The sequence below is a fragment of the Empidonax traillii genome, unplaced genomic scaffold (genome assembly GCF_003031625.1).
Source record: "Empidonax traillii isolate 1590-97213 ecotype Southwest subspecies unplaced genomic scaffold, ASM303162v1 scaffold1982:size44646, whole genome shotgun sequence".
Classification (NCBI taxonomy): Eukaryota; Metazoa; Chordata; class Aves; order Passeriformes; family Tyrannidae; genus Empidonax; species Empidonax traillii.
Window position 1 is genome coordinate 3,614 of NW_020957175.1, and position 24,108 is coordinate 27,721.

General features: G+C 43.9%; 1 long non-coding RNA gene across 1 annotated transcript in view; it reads left to right on the forward strand.

The window, feature by feature from the left end:
- The first annotated feature begins 6 nt into the window (after positions 1 to 6).
- Positions 7 to 24,108, forward strand: part of LOC114071365 — a 31,070-nt gene continuing 6,968 nt past the window's right edge. The window contains exon 1 of the long non-coding RNA XR_003574023.1: positions 7 to 272. This is a non-coding gene — a long non-coding RNA (uncharacterized LOC114071365). The remainder of the gene's footprint in view (positions 273 to 24,108) is intronic.

Below are 24,108 nucleotides of genomic sequence, written 5' to 3' on the forward strand. Positions count from 1 at the left end.
TTTTTTTTTTTAATTATTTTAGCGATGGCAAATTCCTTCACGGCCAGGAGCTGGCCCATCCCCTGAGCAAAGGCAGCTCGGACATGACCGGCAGGCGAGGGAGGAGGAGGAGGAATTTGGATTCCCTTCGGAGGCGCCGACCCCTCCTCCGGCCGGGGGGGAGCGCGGAGCCGGCGGGGCTGGACCGGCCGCTGTCCCCCCGCGGCCCCCGCCCCGCCCCGCACCACGGGCATGCGGCATCTCCAGCGCCGGGACGGATCCCTGCTGCAATGGTAAGTCCTTTCCTTCCTTCCTTCCTTCCTTCCCCACCTCCCCCCGGCGCTACCCCATTCCCAGACCCCGGGGATGCCCAAGCGGCGAAGCGAGAAGGACCCACCGGCTCGTCTTGACATCGATTTACCGGCTCTTCCCTGCGCTTCCCCAGGTCCTGGGAATACTTCTTTAGCCGGGAATCGCGGGCAGGCTTCCTGCCTCCGGCAGAACTGTAGGCTCGGAGGATGCGTCCTCCAGAGAGGTTTGGCTCTTCCCAAACAAACCAATCTCCCTTCGCGAGTGGTGACAGGTTAAGGCGCTCGGTATGGGAATCACGTCTGTTTTTAACACAATATGGCTGGTAAATAAAACGTGATTGCTAAACAGCCCCTGCTGCTGCTGCTGCTGGCGGCATTTCCGAGCCCCCCGGGCTCCCTTTGCAGTTCTGCATCTTCACCTGCCGCAGAAACTCCGATTCACCCTCCGAGCGGTGCACCGGGACTTCCCGGCATTTCCTGGGGGGTAAGACTGCGGTTGGTGTGCCTTTGACCTCCGCTTGCCTCCGGACACATCTCCTTATCAGGATTTGAGCAGCTGCTTCCAATGAGACCATCTCCATGCAAAGCACATCTCGAGTCGGGGGGTGGCTCACAGGACAGGCTCTTTTCCGATGTGCTGAGAATTTAGCGTGTGAACCCCTCAGGTGTGTGTTGGAATCTGGCGAGTTTGCAGCCGTGGGGGGATTAAGATAATGAGATAATGCAGCATGTTGTTCAGAACTGGAAAATACCTGAAGAAAAAAAAAAAAAAGAAAAAAAAAGGGGGGGGGATTTGGTTAGTGACATCCCGGTGTTTATCACCAGACAAACATCCCACTCACGTAGAAGCAGGTCTGGAAGAACTCCCTGGAAGTCAGTGGATTTCCTCTGCATCTGATCTGCAGGTAAACAGAATCTGGCCTTCAGCTTGAAGGATATATTGGAGCAGCACAGGAGGGAACTATAATGAGAAGGAAATATTAACCAAAGTGAAAAAGGCAGCAAAGTGACCTGATTCTTTCCCAAGGTGTTATCAATTCCCATCTGTCTGGTGCATGTTAATTACAGTGCAAGTGCTGGACTGATATGACAATGTGGAAGTGAAGGAGCTTTGGGGATATTTTTATTTACTCTCTTGTAGCCAACAAAGGGGTTTTCCCTTGCTGTTCTTTGGGTGCAGGGCCACCTCACTTCTCTGTTCAGCCTATGCAGCACTGGTCAGGTACAGCAGGGAAACATTCCTAGGGCTAATCAAAGGGAATGTTTGGTTACTTAAGGCTAAGGACAGCAGGAAGGCAAACTCCTTGAAGCGCTGCTGGGGTAGCTGCAGAGAAAGGACGTGTTATACAAGCATCTGTCTTTGGCCAGTGCAAAACACGCTGCAGGTGGCTCAGAAGAAGTTGTCCTATGGGGTGGGTAAAGTGAAGCTGCTCCAATTTGGTGGATAATTAAGGAATGCTAGACAGTGCAGTAATGGGAGTTGGATTAAAGTTGATGTGTTTGCTTGTTGTCTTGGTTACAGTTTTGGGTTGTGGTCTTCTGCCTTTATCCCCACCTGCCCCTCTGCGCTGCAGGCAGTGGTTGCTGCTTTGTTGTCATTCAGGACAGCTCCAGCTGATCTGTCATTGCCCAGGCAGCTCATCTCACCCAGGAGTGGGAGATTTGTGTTGGTTTTGTTTTCTCCAGTCGAAGGCATGTGTGCAGGACTGGAAGGATAACCACTGACACTGCACAGGCTCCAAGGTCAGGGGGGGCTTTCTGTGTGATAAACACACTTATTTCTCTGTAAACAGAGAACTAGCCTTGTGATGGCTCCTCGGCTTTAGCCTTCCATCATTCCTTGGGGTCCCTGTGAGGAACTGGAGGGCTCCTTCCTCCCTGTAGGTTTAGGATGTCTGTAGTTTGCATGGCGGTGCCACACGGATCTGTCCGGATCTGCTGTCGGTGTTTTTGTGACGCTCACAAACACCAAGGCAGGAGCTCTGCTGTGGGATGATACCAGGCAGAGAGAACCAGAGATTTCTGAGCTTGTGGGCTGTGCTGTTGATCACACTCAGACCTCTGTGCATCACATCTCTCTTCATTTGGCTGACTGAGCTGGCATCCTGGAGATATTTTTTTCCCGGGGTTGAGTTCCATATGTGCCTATGCCTTTGAGAAGTTGAGACCTGTGTCCCCAGGCTGATTCATTCCAATGTAGCAGATTTTGTTTTCCTTTCCTTCCTTCTGAGCACACTTAGTACAAACAGTCTAATTCCTAAATTAGCTCGGATTATCTTTTAATGAAAGCTGAGTATTTGAGTGAAGAACCGCTGAGGAAAAGCAAACTCAGGACAGGATCGTGTTGTAACTCATCTCTGGCAGAGAGACCTGCAGAGATATCAGGTTTTTAACAGTTAGTCCTGCTTTAACAGAGGAGTTATTTGTTTGGCACTGTGTTCAGGAGAGTTAAACTGATGCAAGGACGTAGAAGTCAAAGGTGGTATCGAATTTTATTTCACCCCATTCCTTTTCCCAGAGGGTGCAGCCGCAGCCTTTAAGTCAATGAAGTGAATTTTTTTGTTGGCTCATGTTCTTTAGTTTCCAACCCCTCTTCTCCTTTCACCTCCAGCCATCTCATCCCATCCCACCTGTGATTTGGTACATCCTGCAGTCAGCGGGGTTTTGGAGTGAGTTTTCCACATCAGAACAGAAACGGAACAACTCTACTAAAAGGGATGGAAATGCAGCAGTGAGAAAATGCCTCTTTTTTCCCCCATCCACAACTTAAAAGTCATCTTAGCTGATCCTGGATCACCAGGGTTAGCTGTAGCACCACTGAAACAAGCTGTTTCAGAGTATTCCCGCTTCCCAGTACGCAGCATCCCTGGTGAGACACTTTCCCAGCTCCCTTGGTGCGCTGAACTTGTTCCGTTCTTAAGAGATGCTTTGCATACAGAAAGGTATTTGGTAGTTTTCCACAAGGACTGGGATTCACGTGTCTGCTGTGGCTGCTGAGACGCTGTTTGGATTGTAATTGAGCGGGCACAAATACACGGGAAGAGAAGCAGGTTTGCTTTTTCGGAAGCTTCGTGGCAGAATGTCCTCACCCCATTGCTTTGCCGGGGCTCGGTTCTCTGCCCACCTTTTGCTCTCTCAGTTTATTGATCTGTCTCCTTAGCCTTGAGTTTTTACCTCCACGAAACAAACCAGGAATGTGGCTAAAACTGGCTGGATTGTTCCAGCCTTGTTTATGTAACTCACTGCAGCTCATTGACTGTGTTCCCGTGCAAACCCGGTGGGCTCATCCCTAGGGCAGGATTAGCAATTTCAGGGTTGAACTCCTTGTGACAAACTATTCCATCTTCCAAAGAAAAGGCAGGAGCATCATCACACAGGGCATTTAAAGCTGACATGGCCGTTGTGCTGAGGAATGTTCCCTTGGGAAGGGTCCTGCAGAACAACAAGGATGCAGTTGCAGGGACTCGGTTGCTGCTCCAGTTCCAGGTTACTGTTGAATACAAATTCTCCTGAGATAATAACCCCATGGAATGAGCTGATCTGCATCTGACACTGGAGTTTATCTGCCCTGGAGACATCCTGAAAGTCTCATCCCTGCTCGTTCAGGTGTGATATTTTACTCTTGGATGGCTTAAGGTAGAACTATGCACTGAAATTCCTCTGATCCATTTAATTGCCATATTATTTTAAAACAAGTTTTAAAAGGTCTGACCTCTGCTTAATGCCCCCTTTAAAAAAGAAAGCAAACACCAAAACCCAACAAATTAACTCAACAATTCTAGTTTTTGTTACTGCAATTCATAATTCACTCTAAAACTGATAGAAAGGGAGATAAATATGTATATGTTCAAATTCTTCTTAATAACAGTTATGGCAATAGCAATAATTATTTTATAACACATTGGGGATGTTGGAGCCTGAGAGCTCCTTATTGAACATACAACATTAAGCATCTGCCACATCTGTTTGTAGGTTTGCCCATGCAGTGTTGAGGCATTTCCCAAGAAGCCTCAACCACAGTGGCTTTTGTGTCCCATTAGAGATGGCTGGGTCACGATTGCTCAGGAGCTGCAAATGGAAGGATAATTACAGCCTGTTATCTGTGATTTGTTGGTTTGCTAAATGGAGCTGAGGGCTAGGGCAGGAAGAGATGTTTTAATCTGTGTGGTGGGTTAATAGCCCAGACTTTTTATTTTTATTCGTCTGTTCCTCAGAACGAGGCAAGTTTTGCTGCTGTCTTTCCCTGCAAGGGACAGTATCATTATCCCATCTGATTCTGTGAAGATTATTCAGGGAAAACACTTTATTGAAGGGAAACGTGACTGGATCAAGTTTTTAATTGCTGGGCAGTTGGTGTATCATCAGGTCCATCTTTGAGGAGTGGAGGGTGTAGAAATGTCCTCATTTTCAGGTGAAAACATGGCCCTCAATGGCCCCTGGCAAAACCATGGTTCACTTCCTGAGGAGGAAGGCTTTCTCACTCAGGAGAGTTTGGCTGCCTGGATGATGTTCATCTACTCTCACTTAAGCATCTGAAAATGAAATGGTCACATCCAAACCAATCCCCCTAATTCCCTACGCTGGAAGTGAGGAGGGTGGTTCATCCCAGCCTGAAGTGGGTCAGGTGAGTCACCCTATGGATGTTGTTGCAGCAGCTGACTCAGAGACACATCCACAGCCAGCGAGGTGGATCCTTCCACAGCATCTCAGAGGCATCTCCATGGAGTGGGATTCTTCCCTTGCTCCCATCTTTGCTCAGAGGGGAAGACTGACAATATTTTACCAGCTCATAGGAACGGCAAATTGTGATAGGTGGTGAGGTTTATGACAAGCTCAAGATTGTTGTGGTGGACCCCACATCTTCCTCACCCACATCTTCCCTTTGCTCAATGAAGGGCAGACTCAGCTGTTGGAGAATTCATGCCACATGTCCCAGCCAACCTCCTATCTCTTTGTCTTTTCTTTTTTTTTTTAATGATTCATTGATTTTTTTAAACCTCAGAGGCTTCCTTAGTGTATCGACACTTCCTTCTTCTGTCCAGTCGCTAAGAGGGATTTGCCAGCTGAAGCTCACATATAATTTTGGGAACAGGTGGGGATGCATCACCCCAGGGAGACATCCAGGACAGCCACAGGATTTTCTGCAGGCAGATGCAAACCCCCTCTGCCTGCTCTTCTCTGAGCCAGCCAGGAGCTGTGCAAAGCTCCAGATCTCCTCTCTTATCCCCTGCTCGTAAATGGGGGACTGGAAGTTGCACGAAGATGGAGATGAATGCTGACCAGACCTCATTAGCTTGGGGTTGGCACCTTGGGAAATACATTTTGACCAACTTGGAGCACTTGTGATGCTTAGAACTAGGTGACCTGAAAGCCAGCTTTTTGCCATATATCAATGGCTAAATGCCTTTTTTTTTTTTTTATTTTAATGCATTCACCCTTGGTCCTAAGCTAACAAAGTCCACTGATAAATAGATTTAACCAACACCTTCCTCCTTAATTATGGTACTTAAAGTTATTTAATGAAATCCAAATAATGCAAAAAAACCCGCAAAACCTGAACCTCTCCAAACACAGGGATGTGTAAAGTTAAAGTTGTAGCAGTAAGAGGTACATTTCCCCACAGCAGAAAGAAATTATATATATTTGGAAAGGGAGTTTAAAATAGCTAAGAGATCCTTAACTATTAATTCCTTTTCCTGGAATGGAAAGACTTTAATAAGTCACAACATTTCTGTTTCTGCTCTTACTCTCCCATTTTTGCAGCGGGTTTATAGAAGGTTTTTCCTTTTTGTTTTTTATTTCTAGCAAAAACACAAACCGACACTTTCATGGCAGTGAGTATAAAGCATTTCCTTTTAAAAAGAAATATTTTTATAATGACAATTTATATTGATATAATTGATATAATTAGTACCAAAAGCCAAACAGGGGCTTGGGCTTAGTGTGCATCTCAGATTTTGGACACACAACAGAACTTTCTCTCTTGGCCTAGAAACAAACTCTCAAAAGAAACCAGCACAAGTGCATTACATAAAGACCCGAGTTAAAGTTAGTCAAGTTACTCATTTCCTGTGGTTTAGAGAGCTGGATCTCTGGATCCCTTCCAGGAGTTTGGTGCTCCAGCTCAAGATGCAGAGGAGATGAGAGAGCATCCGAAACACCGCAGATGCTTGAGCTCTCCATGACTAAGGCTGGCAATGTGTCACAGCTGTCCCTGCAGCCCCGGGATGCCACCAGCCACGCTCATTCATTGGGGTTGGGTGGAGTTTGACAGCCTGGACGGGGTTTTTGTGCTGCTGAATGGGTCAGTTAGAGACGATTGCAGGCGGCGGGTGAACAGCTGGAACGAACCTCATTCCACAGCAGCTCTCGGTGGCTGCGGAGGGAGAGGAGGGAAAAGCTGATATCAGCCACGTGGAAGTTGTTTCTCTGCAGAGCTCGAGCCTCTGGACACTGCTCTGTGTTTCTCCAGCCTTTTGTTCTCTGGCTTGTTCTTTGTAGCACAGCTGGGTGTTGTAACAATGGTGATGGCAAAGAGCCTTCACGGGATACCAAAAGCCTGAGTTTTATTCAAAAGAAGGGAAGAAAAGCATGTCAGGGCCTTTGTGGTTCCCCCAGCAAGTGTGCCCCTGACAGATCTTCACCTCTGGTATTCAGCTCATTCCCTTTCCTCTGTATGGAAGACTTGCAGGTCTCCTTTGCTATTTTTCTATCAAGCTGACCAGAAATGGGATTCAGCTCACAGATCAAGACACCTAAAGATAGGTGTGGATTTTGATGTGTCTACCTTTACCCGGGTACAGAAACTCCTGTTGTAGTAAAAGGAGATTTAAGACATGATTCAGTCACTTAAACATAGGTGTTAAGCGTTTTTTTTAAGATCCCCTGGGGTATCTAACATCCATTAGGGATGTAGGCATGATGTTTATCTACACCACATCGTTTACCCTCTGTGTGAGGGAGGTTGGATCCCCTGGGGTATTGGTGCACCAAACACCAGCGTTTAGGTTACTGATTCTGGCCCCTGGCCAGTGCCCAGTCAATACAGATAAATACATTTATCTACTATAGACTGAGCTCTGTAACTCTTTAGCCTAAAAAGTCTTCAATTAATAGCACTGAGCTGGTTTAATCTGCAGTCTGAATTCTGTCCCGAGTTTCTGATCCCTCCTGATGGTTTAGAATGAGACTGATCAAATCCTGGACACGGTGCTCTTACCACACACACACACAAAGAGTTAGTTGATTTTTATATGCTCTCACACAGGGCTTGGAAATATCCTTTGGTATTGCTGTCTTGGGATCGCAGGGAAGATACTGGGCCACAAAAGAATTACTGAATTTCTACATTACAGGTGTATCTATTCGACTCCAAATTATTCTTGGACATTTCCTGAGACAACTTAGAGACTGCATTTGCCTTTCTCCAGTTTCAGCTGCCACAGGCAGCTCCTGGTTATCCTGTGATGGAATAATCCAGAGGGTGTGTTTCTCCCTGTATAATTCACACTGAATTATTCTCAGCCTGTGCTTAAGGATTCCTGTCCTGTTACCTTACCACTCTCCCTTCATCTGTGCATCATCACTGTCCTAATCTCAAGCAGAGGAGAAGGTCAATCCACAGCAGATGTGCTGGGGTCACACCTAAGATCCGGCTTCAGTTTTCTCTGACAGCTTGACTGAACATTCTGACTTCATCCTGACATTCTGGGTGTCCAAGACACAGTTCTTCTGTTACTCAGATTGCTCTCTCCTTCTGAGAAAAGGAAGAGCTCCTGGATTCTTTGAATGTTTGTGATTCATCTGGAGTTTTTCCATGAGACTCATTTTCCCTGCTTCCTTAAGATGTAGGTTCCCTGGAATTTTGCATTTTTAATGCAAAAAAGACCTTTTATCCTGGTCCCAAAGTGCTGTTGCCTTTACAACCTGATTGTTTCACTATCTCCAAACAGTCCTGTTAGCAGGGAGGAATGTCAGCTGCACACTTTCTTTGGTCAAGGTTTATGTTTCTTTTGTCTGCTTTCATTTTTTCTGGCATTTTCTCTGTCTCCACAAATCACAGAGGTGGGTCCAAGGTGATTAAAGCAAAACATGACCTATTTAGAGAGAAACTCTTCAAAGCACCGAGCTTTAATGTCATTCTGACAGTCCCAGCATCTCAAGCTCTTCTGGGGAGCTTTGTGTGCATCAGTTTGAAAAAAACTCTGATTAAAACTGTCCCTGAAAGAAGAAAACAATCCATTTTACTGTGGCATCTTCATCTGACAAAACAAATCTCCCACCTTCCCAGCAAAAATTAAAAATGGATTGTCCAGACTAAGAGTCTCCCTTTTGACTTTATTGTCTCATTAAATTGACCTCTTGCTTTCCTTCCCACTGTCCTTGCTGAATTAGAACAACAAGGGCATAATAATCAACTACTTAACTATTCCCAAAGAGCTTCTGAGATAAAGCTCAATAAATAGATTATGCAGATTTTGCAGTGGTTTCATGTCCACCACTGCTGCATTATGCAGCACCATGGATGTGACCCGTTGCCAGATCTATTCACAGGGAGGAGTTTTTGTGTGTGAAATGTCATTTAAAAAAAGTCTGGGTATGAAAACAGGAATGGGAAAGCTCAACTGGGCAATTTAGATCAGATAATTTGGAACTCGTGGTGGTTTTCTTGAAAGGTGAGAAGGAAGTTCGCCTGAACATCAACATGGTGTTCGTTTCTTCACTGGCTGGAGAAACTCTCACTTGATATTATTCTTAATGAACTGACAGACTATTGCCTACTGCATGTCATATACCAAAATGTCTAAATTTAAAAATACTTTCATTTAAACAGAGGTTGTCTCAATGTTCTGACAATCATATATTACTTTATGAAATTTCCCTTTTGTTTCTCCTCTAAGTACTTGCTCTAAAATACGACATTTTTATGATTTCTGGGTAGTATTAAGGGTGTTTGTTGAATGTTACCTTTACATCAGTGACATCTGTGGAATCCAGACTTCAATTCCTTTGATCCCAAACTAGGTTTTCTAAAATAATTCACGTGAGTTGGACACCCTTTTTAACTAGGGGGGAATTCTGGGCAGTGAGGGCTGTGGAAAAGCCAGGAAAGCCAGACAAGATGATCTGAAAAAGAAGCCAGCTGATCTCCCCATTCTGTCTAAACTGGCCAGGTTGGAAGGAACATGCAGGCGTGTCTGAGAGCATGGCCAAGCTAATCCATATCATTCTTTTTAGCAGCTTGTTCAAACTTGCGTTTTAGAAATCGGCTCTGAGAGCTTTAACCCAAAATGTTACAGCTTGTGATTCGCAGGCTGGTTCCAACATGCAAGAATTTTTCTGTACCCTCTGCTGTGTCCAAAATGCACCGTCCTGGTGTGCTGCTACTTCTGTGTGACTGGAAAATCACCACCTTTAGGATCCCAGTGTTTATTTTAGCCTGCAACAGGTAGAAGATCAGACCAGAGACCTCAGCCTGGACAGAAATGTCCAGAAAGGGCATTTGTATCAGGAAGAGGAAAGATTTGGAGGTGGCTGAGCCTCCCTTGTTTCACCTCTCTGCAAGTACCCTCAACACAGAATCATAGAATCGTGGAATCATAGAATGATTTGGGTTGCAAAGGACCTTACAGATCATCTCATCCCACCCTCCTGCCATGGGCAGGGACACCTTCCACTATCCCAGGTGGCTTCAAACCCCATCCAACCTGGTCTTGGACACTTCCAGGGATGGGGCAGCCACAGCTTCTCTGGGCAACCTGTGCCAGGGCCTTCCCACCCTGTGATAAAAGAAGGTAATAATCTCCAAGAATTTCTTTTCTAACTAAAGAAAGTTATAATCTCCATCTTTCCTCAGAGACAATCTCAAGACTTTGCTTCCTTGGCTGGTGGAGATACACAGGTCAGAATGTTTTCCCAACATCCTCCTGCCTTGATTTTCAGCACTTCTAAAGGTTTCATTAACCTTTGTGGCAATTTTTGCTCCTCTAAGATGAATAGGGCCAAGAAAAATTACTGATGTCAGGGAACATGAACAAATAAAAATCTAAGGGGTTTTGAATTGAACTGGGAGTAGTGACATCACCTGAAGCTGCCCTTAGCCTTCAACAAGGTTCTCATCTCTAAGATATAAACTCTTCCACCCTCAGCAAAATAATCCATAGTGATTTGCCAGTCCGTTTAATAATCAAACGTGCAAAAAGAGTAAAAAAACGCACATTCCTCCAAGTACTTTCCACTCCTCTGTGTGCTGGTATCATTCAGCACCTTCCTTTTCTATGCTCCCTCTTTGTGCAGTTGGGATTAGGGCTCTTCCCACCCCAGTGCTGTGACCTCAGCCAACGTGAAGATGAGCTCCATGGCTGGCAGCTCTGTATATTCATGCCTGGCTTTACAAAATGTCCCACATGATCCCATACCTTGTTCTTTACAGTCTCTGTCAGTAGACTGCTGTCTTTAGTGACCCAGGAGCTGCAGCACAAAGCAGCGTGACCTGCACGTTGCTCCACCTGCTGTTTGGAGTTTCCCCCCCCCCCCCCCCGAGTTTCCTGTGAGCAGCTTTGGAAGAGCTCCCGTGAAATGCTGAGGGCAGGAATTGTGTTGTTCGTGTCAGCAGCGCTGAGATGTTTGTCAGATAAATTCTTCCTGCTTGCTGCAACTTGGCCTTGCTGCGGTACCACTGAATAAACCAGACGTGACCCCGAGTTCTCAATGTGTCTCTTAGGAAATATTCTACCAATGTTCTTTGAATCTTTTAAAAAATAAATAATTTAGACCAGTAGGTCTAAATGCTGAAACTTGTTTGTTCATTTGCTGGTTTACTCAACATGTGGCTTCAACACCAGTGAAGTTCCATTGCAAAAGCACAACACCCTGCACGAGACACCTGGACAGCTGCAGTTTAAAAAGGTTTCTACAAGGTATTTATATCATAGAATGGCTTGGGTTTGAAGGGATCTTAAGGATCATCTCATTCCAACTCCCTGCCATGGGCAGGGACACCTTCCACTATCCTAGGTGGCTTCAAACCCCATCCAACCTGTCCTTGAACACTTCCAAGGATGGAGTAGCCACAGCTTCTCTGGGCAACCGGTGCCAGGGCCTCCCCACCCTTACAGGGAAGGATTTCTTCCTACTCTCTTTCATTTTAAACCCATTCCCTCTTGTCCTGTCACTACATGCCCTTGTAAACAGACTCTCTCCATCATATCTACATAGATATAAATTTCCACAGTATATCTAAGGAGCGTGAGAATATAAAGGTTTTGGGTTTGTTTTTTTTTTTCCCCTGAGGGAGAAATTTTAAATAAATCAGAAGCCTTGTGCCCCAAATTAGTTTTTTGTGTGGTTTTTTTTGTTTGTTTTGTTTTGTTTTTTGTTTGGTTGGTTGGTTTTGGTTTTGTTTTTTTTCCTCCACTGTCCATTATAGGATTCTGGGCTGACTTGGTTATCTATAAATGTCCACCAAGTATCTGCCTGAAGTCACTGTAAGAAAATCCACTTTGACTTGTAAAAACACTCTCTTAACTGTCTTTTATAAAACAGAAGCCTCCCATGGCAAGGACGGGATGCTGCCATCAACAGACTGAAAGCAAAACTAAACCATCAAAATATTTCCCTCGCAGATTTCTCGGATTTAAAAGCGAATACTTATTCTTCTCCCAGAGGGTTCCTTAAAAGTATCGCTGTCATTGTTCTAAATTGGTAGTGAAGGAATTATCCGAGGAGAACTCCCCGTCAGAGTTCTCGCGTGCTCAGACGAGCTCAGACTCGTCGTCAATCGTTTATCAATTGCTTGGGCTCTGCAATGAGCCTTTTTATCTCTGCAGCACACGGTGACAGAAATTCCTGTTGCCTCTTCGAGATAAAGTGAATCCCCCTGGACGGGAAGAAAGTGTTTTCGCTGAGATCTCCTCTTCAGCAGTGGTGCATTTCCTCGGCTCAGTCGGGAATACCAATGAGGCTGGGAATGGTCGGGAAAGCGGACAATCATTTACGCTGCTCCAGAGGGAGGGGAGCAGCAACAGCCCGCAGTAACCTGGGAGGATCTGATCTGCAAAAGGGTTGCTCTCTGTGCAGTGTTTAATAAATAAGGTAAATATTTAATGGATGAGGCAAATGGGACAGTTGCAACCAATTCCCAGGGAATATCACGGCTCAGAGATTGATCTCACGGGCAGCTTGGATCAGGCCCTTCTAACTGGTGGTGAACAGTTCAGCAGAGTGAGTCAAAGTGATCACATGTGACTTGACCTCAAGGCCAAGGGAGGTCCCAGACCTGATGTATTTTATAACATTAAAGCATTTCTTTCCCTTGCCCCCTCTGTGAAACAGCTGCTGGTGATTGTCGGCTGCTCAGCTCGCTGCCTTGAGCTCCTCACAAACAAGCAGCTGAGAAATCACTTCTGGTACAGAGGTGGGTGATGAATTTAACCTAAAAGCAAAGGCTCCTGGCTGGCTGGACACATGGATTTTTACCTTGGGAGAGGATTGCTCCGTGGTTATTGAATTGGTGCCACTGACAGATGGATTCACTGTGGTCCAGCTGTTTACTTGGACAGAACAGCTTTGCTTTTAGACCTTTCAAGCATTTTTGGTCTAGAGGCCTCACAAAGGAGAGTTACAGAGGGCCAGATTAGCTTTTATTCAAGGGGTTGAGAAAGAGAAGTCTCCTGCACAAAGTTAGGGACATACCAGGAGTAAACTTGTCTACAGGGAGATGTTCTGATGTTCTGGTTCTTGGATAATTGTATATAAACCCTCCTTGGCACTCCCAAGGAGCCTTAGGAAGTCAAATCTGACATGAACACCTGTCCATGTTAACAGGAAAATATTTTAAATATGCTCAAATGCTCTGAAATGATTTTATATTAGTGAAGCCTTTCCATGCATTCTTTTTATCCCATGTTCTTCCAGCCTTGGCTTAGTCTCCAGCAATCAAACAGATAATTTTGTTCCTTAGTTGCTGCCTGTTCTGTGCTGTGTCTCTTTGCTATTTATTTAGCCAGGATATCTGCAGGCATGCTCCTGTCTGAACGTTTTTCAGCAGAATATGTTACTTATCAAGTTCTTTGTGGTAGAAGGGAGCTGTGGAATACACTGGCTGTGCTCATGCTGAGGGCTGCACCACTAGAGAACACCCTGGACTTCTGGGATTTGGTCACTAAACCGGTATTAAATTATTATTAAATGAATGTTAAACTATTTGTGTGGCATTTTGAATGGGTTTGCAGACAGGCCAACTAATCTTGCTCTTAACAATGCCTGGGAGCAACGCAGGGGTTCCCAAATCTCATGCATCACTCCCAGTGGGCAGTTTGCAGGGGGCCACTCCATCTGAAGGGCTGAAGAGGTTAAACAACTTACACACGCCCTGTTTGCCTCAATCCAAACCCAGCACACATCTCAATTTTTGTGTGTGGGGGGTGTGTGTGTGTGTTTGAAAAAAAAACACCACAAACGAACAGAGAGAATTCTGCCTCCCACATTCCCAAGCTCCTGTGCTATTCTAGCTCTCCTGGCAGCGCTGTTGGATTCAGAGAGGAGTATCTTGAGGCAAAATCCCTTGGCTTAGTCATGGCTCTGTGCTTTGATACCTCATGTTGTGGCAAGTCTGGTTTGTGGCTTTTCTGGAGCACCAGAGTTCAAACCCCACGTGAAGTCAGGACTCACCCGAGACAGAGAGGAGAGATCTCCCTTGGTGGACAGAACCTGCTTCTCCAGAGAGCTGGGAAATGTGCTGGAAGGGAGAGCTGGCTGCACATCAAAGTGTCTGTACACTCAACTTGCAGATTCCTGGGAAGTTGTTTCCTTAGTGACAACAACAACGGGCACGATTTTAGAGCATTTTCTTCATGTCTGCTTTTTGTGCTCGAGAGATGTTCAGAAGTCAGAGTACAACTGGCACTTCTCCTCAGAAGGTTGTTTTTTTTTCCTCTCTGAGCTGTTTTCTCTTCTCTTTTGTAGCTCACATTGGCACATCAGAATTGTTGTTTATAATAGGGATCTGTCTGTCTTAGTGCTGTTGGCATTTTTAAATCCACTGGCACCGTGGGAGCTGAAGGAGGAGATCTTGGAGGATTCTTAACGTGCCCAGTAAATGGCAGCAAGTTGGAGGTTCTCCCTGCTGTGGGGCAGGAAGAAAACCAATCCCACTTCCATGGAAGGCACTCACCAACCCCAAAACTAGGCTTGTGACAGGAAAGATTTGGGAAATGAAAAAAAAAAAAAAAAAAAAAAAAAAAAAAAAAAAAAAAAAAAAAAAAAAAAAAAAAAAAAAAAAAAAAAAAAAAAAAAAAAAAAAAAAAAAAAAAAAAAAAAAAAAAAAAAAAAAAAAAAAAAAAAAAAAGAAGCACAAAAAAACCCAAAAAACCAACTCCAAATTATGCTTAAGAGACAAATCTCGACAAAAGTCACCAACCTCCACATTTGTCACCCTTCACAGTAAATGTTGAAAAGAAATTTTGAAACCTGATTTGTGGGGGGGAATAGAATTTGTCACAGAATCCTAGAATGGGTTGGGAGGGACCTTAAAGAACATCTTGTACCAACCCCTTCCAGGTTGCTCAGAGCCCCATCCAGCCAGGTCTTGGACACTTGGACACATCCCCCTTCAAGGGGATGACCTGGAATTAGCTGCAGAACGGGATTGCTGTGGCAACAGGACTAATTTTTTTTAGTCTGTGCTGAAGAAACCCTGTAGGATGAACACCCACTCTGCATCCTGACAATTAAAGCCCCTGAGCAGAATCAGAGGAATTCAGCTTTGATTTTCAGGAAAACAAGGCTGACTGAAACCACCACCACAAAAAAAACCCGTGCAGTTTGGAAGCTGGGAGAACCTTTAGAGGTCACAATGTGCTAATGGAAAAAAAATTACAGACTCTATTATCGTGTCTGAATTAGGAGAGCAGTCACTATAAGCTTCCTCTTTAACCAAATAAGAGACCAAAGAGTGACTGAAGTCAAAATATGATTCATGCAATGGGGGTGTCAGGCTCTTTTTATTAACAGCAGAGAGAGATTAAAATATCTCTGCTTATAATTTAAATGCTAATAATTAGCTGGGAAGAACTCTTTGACCAGCAGCAGTACAGTCAGTTCAGTAACACCACATGATACTTCCCTTGTTCAGGACATCACAGAATTATAAATAAAATTCAATGTCATGAGGAACTTTGTTTTTCCTTCCTCATGCAGGGCTGTGGGACTTAAAGCATTCTGTGTGTGCATTTCCAAATGTGTTTTTAATTCCACTTCAATTCTTAGACAGTAATTCTTAATTAAATTATGAATTGCTAAAAAGTAAACCAGAATGAACCATATGGCTTGGACCAATATGGTAAAATGAATTTAAAAAGAGAAATAAAAATACATGTATCCCTTTAAAGTCTTTCTGAAATACATTCCTCAGTTATGAAAAAGAATTTCCAAGTTCTGTGTCCCAAATCAGTTATCATCAGCCTTTCTTGTGGAGGGGGAAAAAAAAAAAAAAAGTTAAAAATGTAAATGACAAACAGAAATAGTCTTTATGATTAAATATAGATTGTCCATTTGCTATTTTAGCACTATAATTTGAATCAGTAATTCAAATGGTGACCTCTGATAACTAAACAGCAAGGTTAATTAAGCTTGAAGTCCTGCTTTGGAAAACTTGTGCTGATATCCACGTTTCCCACCAGTGGTGTGGAGCCAAATTTCAGCCTCTCTCCTGAACTGTTCCTTGCTGTTACACAACCCCTTTTTTTTTTTTTCAGTATCTCACCATTATTAAGTGGTTCCAGCCTAGGCTTGAATCTTTATCCTTTCATCAAAAACCTGATCAGGTTTGACTCAGTCCTGCAACGCTTGGATGATAAAATCTGAGCTCCCAAACTGTGCGCTGCATGTGTATTTCACATTAAACCCCTCCGAAGGAGCTGAGAAAATGAAAGTGATTTTTTTCTCAGCTTCAACCTTCCGGGCTCTTTCATGGGTGAATCTGGTAGAGCAGAATAGCAAATTAGGAATTAAAAGATTTAACCACATGGGATGCAAAATGATACACTGGCTATGTGTTGGGGAAGGGGGAAGTAAGGAGGGGTGAAAACAAGTGGCACAAGAGTTGAACAAATGGAGCTAACAATTTAATTTGCGTGATACCAACACGCCAATTAAATGGCAAATGAAAGAGCAGGAGAATTTGTTCTTTTTTTTTGTTTTCCCCATGAAAAATGTTTCTGATCAGAAAATTAGAAGGTGTGCATTGCTAAGCCCCACTTTCACTTGCTCTGTCAAGAATGGCAAAACTAATCTACTATTTGGTGGTTAAAATTGTGAACACCAGAAATAAGAAACAGTACTTACAAGAAGAGGGGAAAAGAACCCAAACAGTTGTGCCATAAACCTTGGGTTCATGAGTTTTGAAGTCTGAAGTCTGTGCAATTGTTTTGCAATCCTGAAGTTGCCTGAAGACACCATCTCTCCATCGTCTCATCACCACCTCTGGAATTTACTGCTGGGCAGATTCAAGTTGAGGAAGATTCAGGTTTAGGGAGAGTATTCCCTGAATCCAATTGCATCCCTCTGGCCTTAGTAGCATAGCCTTATTTTATCACAGAATCACAGAACTGGAGAATCAAACAATGCTTTGGGTTGGAAGGGACCTTAAAGCTCATCTGGTTCCAGTGCTCTCGTCATGGCAGGGCCACCTTCCACTAGCCCAGGTTGCTCCAAGTCCTGTCCAATCTTGGACACTTCCAGGGATCCAGGGGCAGCCACAACTTCTCTGGGCAACCTGTGCCAGGGCCTCCCCATCCTCTCTAAATTTGCCCAATATTGAAGCTAATCCAGTTATCTGGGCTAAATTGGGTTAGGCAATGCTCCTAACGGGCAGCTGGGAGACAGAGCAGCAAGGATTGGTGTCTCCAGGCTGAGTGGGATTAATGCTCTTTTCAGCGTGGCTACAGCTGGGGAGAGAGGTGTTCACAGCCTAATCCAGGTGGGAAGAACTGGTGGTCTTTCCAAGCACTCCTGTGGGTTTATTCACAGTGCTGGACATCTCCTTTCTCCAGAGGGTCAGCACAAGGAAGGAATTCCCGTGTTCCTCCACGAAGAAACTTCAGCTGCCTTTCAGCTAATGCAAACCAGCACTAATAACTTAAACCAGTTAAAACACCCTGAAAGAGTAAAAAAAAAAAAAAAAAAAAAGAGAATGTTGTATTATTCCTCATAACAGTGATCAGAGGAGGTACAGCTGGTACTCAGAGCTAAATTAATCCTATGTGTGTCTGTAAGACTGAAGCCATCTAGATGGGAAGTACTCGATGTCCTCGTTTCCCACTCAAGTCGCTCAGCAGAAGCTGCTACTTTTGTCTTCAGAGGTGTAGATTGTCTTCAGGAGGTCCCTGCACGTGTGTGGGCAAACTGGGGCATTTGGTTTGCTTTGGAAAAAACAGATTAAAAAGGCAAGGGGAAAAAGAAAAAACAGATGAATTTCCATTTTAGAGAGATGCTTTTGGGTTGGAGCTGCATGACTGTCACTGAATAACTCTTAGGATTCATTCACCTACTAATTTATGACCTGTAAGCCCTAATGTTTGGGTTGGAGTTTTAGGTTTTTTTTGTTTGTTTTGGGTTTTTTAGCAGAGTTATTTTCATGTTATCTCACATTATTTTGATTTAAAACCATGTTTATTTCCGTTGCTGATTTGTAGATAACACAGAACACCAGCACTCCTTTGCAGAGTATGAGCCAGAGTTATTTCTGTACAACTTGCAGTTATGGCCTATCAAGGAAGGTTTTGTAAACACTTAAGAGTCAAGCAATTCTAGATGAAATTAAACAACCCAAAGGACATCTAAATCCACGCCACAAATCTTTGGTTTCGTCTAAGTGGGAGACCTGCACACACCCAAAATGTGCAAAATATTACTGGAAAAACTGTTCTGTGCCTCACACTGTTTTCATTTTGTGGCTGTTCCTGAGTAAAACAATCCTCAGGAAAATATCCCGTTCTTTGGGCACGTTAATGGCAGCCATGCTGTGCCCTGGAGAGTCCTCTGTGTACCCACCTACCCAGACTCCACCACAAAATCTCTTCTGCCTGCCCAAAAGAGCCTCCCACTGTGCTGACTTCAGGTGATCAGACATTTAGTTTTATTTACTGAGGGAAGATCATTCCCTTCCTTTCCTTGCAGTGTCCCTGCCCTGATCTCCCCGGTGAGACACAGGTTTCACAAAAACATATAAATACAAACTCATCCCATGCCTCGTTGACTCCAGCTGGCAACAAACTCCGGGGACAGCCACCAACCCTGGGATATGAGGAAAGAAATACCATAAAATGTGAATTCACCTTTTCTACTGTGTGTGGAGGGCTTGGTTTTTTATAGGGTTTATTTTTTGGTGGTGGTTTTTCCACTTGTGCCTCCACTGAAAAGCTGGTCTTTGGTGCAGAACATTCCCAGGGGAAGGCACAAAGTACTTTGAGATGCCAGGTCACCAGACTGGGCTGAGCCAGAAAATTATGTGAAGATAACTCAGAGTTATTCTGTGCTACCAGTTCCTCATTCCTAGCATTGGTTTTGCGTTTAAAAACAAGGATGTCTCTGAGGTTACCGATGCACAGGTGAACTATTAAACTTGGCCCTAGGTTTTGCTGACTCTCACGTGCCATTGGTGATCTCCCCTTTATTTTGTTGTCCTGGTTCACCTTTAATCCTCTCTTTAATCTTCTTTTGGGCTGAGAAAACCCGAGGAGGCTCCTCGCATGTAGCTCTGTGCCATCTGCAGCCACGTGGGGCATTAATAATGCAGCCCTGCAGACAGGAGGGCTTTGGGACATCTTTAGTTCTTTTCTTAATAAATTGCATCCTCTGGAGGCTGCTGAAGTGGATCTGCCACTGCTGGAGATCAATAAAGCTTTGTCTTTCTTAGGTTGCTTTTCTTCAGATTTGATATTAGGAAATGTTCCAATAATTTTCAAAAGTTCTCGTCAAAGGCTGACCAGGATGGGCAGATCTTCTGTTTCTGTGAGAAATCAACATGTGAAGCTGTGCCTGCAGCACTGTTCTTTTGGGTGTTCTAAAAGCTTAGGATAAATCCTCTCCACAGAGTATCCCAGGAGATAGGGGAATATTGGAGAATTTATTATGATAGAATAGAATAAAATAATAGAATGGTCTTATACACTCTGTTGAAACTGTGAAATCTTGGGCCAAAATCCTTTGTCCTAAAGGGTCTCTAGAGGGGCCAGAGCTCCATCCCCAAAGTGCTTGCAAGGCACATGATGATGATGATGATGATGATGTCTCTTCAGTATCATTTCAGCTGAGCTTCAATTGCTTATTAAGACCTGAACAGAATTAAGTCTTGATCTGATGTGAGGAAAGTAAAGGGAGGAGGTTGCAGCAACAATAAAAAACCTGTTACTAAACACTTCACACGATTTGGCCTTAATTTGCTGCCCACTAGAAGATGCTACTAATGAGCTGAGTGTAGCTTTGGTAAAGTTTATTTGGGCTGAATCTTCTGAGTGCCTGTCTCAATTCTATCACTTCTTTTCCCTCATTTCCTCCTTCCTTTTTGGTGAAAAATATAGAGAAATAGGGCAGAATTAATCTGTTGCTTTGAAAAAAACATAATTTAGGATAATCTGACATATGCTCTGAACTCTGTGGGTTGTGCTGATTACGGCTCAGGGACTATCCAAGGAATCTGTAGAAATTATCTCAGCTTTAGAGGTACAGTTTTAATCAGAACTCTCACCCAAAGCTCTGAAGGACCACCCGTGGGGAGAGAGGATTTTCACTGCGTCTTGGAAACATGAGTCAACCTATTGAAAACAGAGCAGTGGGCATTTTGGAGAGGAGGAGGATTTCAGGTTGATTGAATTTACATCTTTAGAGTCCTGATTTTTAGTGGCAATGCATGATGACAAAATGACAAAGCTATCCAATGGAAAGGAATCACATTTGGATTGTTTTCTGGGCCACAGGGGATGTTCCGGTTCCACACGATTTCTAAAGGAAAACGTGAATCATCCCAAGTTGGGCTGAGTCTGATCCTGTGACCATCCTGTCAATTCAAAAAGTTCATCACCAAACATCTTAATACCCATAATCAGGATTTCCAGCTGTCACCTCAACAGCCACATCCAACAGAGGAAAATTGCCCCCTTTTTATGGTCCCCATTGACTCCTGTTCACAGAACTTCTGTGGATGAGATTAAAGTAAATTGGAGTTCCCCAGAATGAATTATATTGTGTTATAATGGATACAGCTGATCTCTTCTGGTTGTGTTTTGATGGGGGTTTTTGACACCTCTTGAATTAATAAGAGAACAAATCATATCTCAAATTTTGCATGTTTATATTAAAGTGTTTTGATCCTGCATTGCTCTGACCTTCCCAGGTATTCCCTTAGGAACACATTCTGCCACCCTATAGAGTACCACTGTGCCAGCTTATCTTCTAGAACTCTCACATGGAAATCCATGAGCAGATCATGAAGATGAATATAGAAATAACCACTTTTAATCACAAGGTGAAAAGATGATTCTGGTGGAAAGAAAGAACTAGAAGAGTCACACAATCTTTTTTCTAGACTTGTTTCTTTCTGTGTCAGACCAAAAGAAGGAGTCTTGGATTGCCTTTTGTGTGAGTAGGAACTTTTAGAATCATAGAATTATTTGGGCTGGAAAAGACCTCCAAGACCACCGAGTCCAACCATTAACTCAGCACCACCGTGTTCACCACTAAACCATGTCCTCAAGTTCCACCTTTGGAGCAGCTCCAGGGCTGCTGATTCCACCACTTCCATGGGCAGCCTGTTCCAGTGTTTATCCACCCTTTCACTGAAGACATTTTTCTTTCATATCCAGTCTAAACCTCCCCTGTCACAACTTGAGGCCCTTTCTCTGGTCCTGTCACTTATTGGTAATAATAAGATAAGAGATAAGACCTTTTCTGCTGAGACCTGAACTCCTCCTGTCTGTCCACGTGTCTCAGCTGCCATCACTGTCACCCTCTACCACCAAGAAAAGCTGTGGAACCTTCAGAGCCTCCAGATTACCTGGGAGCAGGAAGGGCCTAGAACACCCTGCACTTTTTCTCAGTGCAGAGACAGGAGTTTACTCCGTGCTTTGAGGTGACTGGCTGGGGTCCAGCTCTGAGTCAGAGCCCGTGTGGTTGGGAACCTCTAACCATTAGCACTGCAAAAGCCCACGTGTCAGAGGAATCAGTTTACAAAATACTCACGTTATATGGAGTCCTCTCAAAATTCTTAGTGGGTTTTTTTTTACCATCCTCCTCTCTCTGGGAGGCATTTTCAGGGCTTTGTTCTGCCCAGAGTCCAAAATTTTCTTCTAATTCCAAGCTTAACCTCTTGCCCTCACACTGGCTTTGATTTCAGCTGCTTTTCTGCCTCCTTTTTGTTTTGTTTTTTTTAATGCTTCTGCTATTCTCAGGGCTGTGCCTATCAACACAGTCTCTCTTGAGCTGATCAAACTGGTTTTCTGCGTTTTTAGCTCTCTGCTTGCCAAGATGAGCAGCACTTTGTCCCGGAGCAAGGCAAAGCCACTCGCTGCTGAGGTGACTTGATCGTTGTTCCTTCACTGTGGACGGAACTGAGAGAAAACAGCCTGGATATAGATGTTTCACTCTCAGACAGCCAAATTCGTGTGACTTGAATGCCATCCCTGCTGCTGCAAGGACACGTGCTGTGGAAGGTCCTAACAGTGTCCCAAATGTAATGAGTTCATTAAGCACAAGATGGGACACAGCTGGGAGAGCTCGGGCTGGAAGAGATGCCATAGAAAAGGAGGAAAATAGGAAAGGAGCATGGAGAAAAAAAATAAGGAATTATGCCATTTCCTAGTGCCCATGCAGTGACCTACCTCTATCTTTCAATGTAATGGAGGGAAACTGTTCAAAACAAAAAAATGGGATTTTTCACCTCCCTAAAGATGGAAGAGACAGGATTGTAGGGCCAAGTCTGTTCTGGGATACATTTCCTTGAGAACTGGACAATATGCACTTGGAGAATCACAATAGCAGGGTGTTGTTTTTTTTTCTCTACCTAGCAACAAATTGGGAAACATATTGTATTGTTGGGAGCTTTTTTTTTTTTTTTTTTTTTAATCAAGATGAGCTGAAGTTTGGCCCATGAAAGCTTTCTGTGTTGTTGGTTGGAAGTGTGGAGGAGGATGGTGGATATTCATCTGGGACATTGCACAGGTTGCCAAGTCAGAAAGCTCAGTGAAGTACGAGCTGCTGTACCCAGAATGCCTCTGACTTGGCCTTGGAAAATAAGGAATTATACATATGAGGCAAAGAAAGATCACTTAATCATCCTCTCAGATTACCTTGGCAATTTTCCCACACTTCCAAGCACTCTTTTCTCAATAGCAAGGTTATATCAGGCTGTTTTCTTCACACCATCACATATTTACTCATTTGGCATTAGGCAGCTGCTCGTTGTATCTCCCACCTTCCAAAGCAACAGATAAATCATTGCTTATTTTATTGCTTTTGTTCTGCTTTCAGACAGGAACGATAGATTTGTTTCCCAGGGGTGATAAGAGGTTGTTGTGCTGTTGCTGGAGCTCTGGGACTGTGTCTTGCCCCTGGGTCCATCCCCAGCTCCAGGAACACTCCTCTGGAGTCTGCCTGTCCTAAACAGTGGAATGCCTTGGTAAAGATCCCCTTGGTAATTCCCTACAGCTGAGGGCACCTGGCTTGGGTCTGGGGAGCAATGACAGCTTGATCCCAAGATAATCACTCCAGCACACCCAGAGAGTTAATTAAGGGTGTTAAGAGTGGCACCACACTCCAGTAAACATAATATGACCACCAGTCAAGGGAAGCAAATCCATCAAGTGGCTCTTGCAAAACGTTGATACACCAGATAGAGAGCACATTTTACTGGTTGTGGAGTAATAATTTGGACCTTGCCAAGCGGCACTTAAAGCTCTGCTGGAATGGAGCAGCACATCGTTACCTTTATGATCCCATATTAGTTTCATATTAGCTATGAAGTACCACATACACTGCAGATGCTTCCAGAGGATAATTGATCTGCTGTGAAGGTGGAAACTTATAATTTTTTTTATTTTTTTTTTTTCACTTTGCCTAATGCTTCCTAAGTGTGTGCTAATTTGCAATTATTTCCCTGCAACTGAGTGTCCACGGGTCTGCAGTCACAAAGTCAGGTCGTTTCTCCAGGTCTCTGGGGACACCAACAACATTAGGGAACAATAAATCTGAAAGACAAGTGAACAGGGAAAAGAGTGTCAATCAAGGCAAGGATTTTATGGCTGATGTTATGTGGGAAACCTGCCAAGAACAGCAATCCTATACCCAGGGGGTTATGATTTGTATCCCATAGTTTCTGCTCTCACGAGTCTGTGGCTGCTGGAGTTGCAAAGATAAGGTAGAAAATCTTGACCTCCAGATGAACGATCCACTCAGGTCCATCTGAATTTTCAGAGAGCCTCAAGCAACAGTTCCAACAGATATTCAATGTCACAATACCCAGATATCCAAAATCTAGATGTCATTAACCTTCAATGTGTCATCATAGCTGTAAGAGTGAAGCAGTAAAATAAGGAGAGAAGTTGTTACATCGTGATGATTTTTATGACTTATAAAAGTCAGGCATTTTAGCTGGGGTTGGTTTTTAAAAACAGAAGGAGCTACACCAACCTAATCTTATGGAAGGCCTGAAAATGAACAATACGGTAGGAAAAATCTGCAGATAATCAAGAAATTAATCAGATCTTCAGAAAGTGCAAATTTGGGTATCTGTCTTGAATTGGCTTAGCAACACTTATTAAAATCT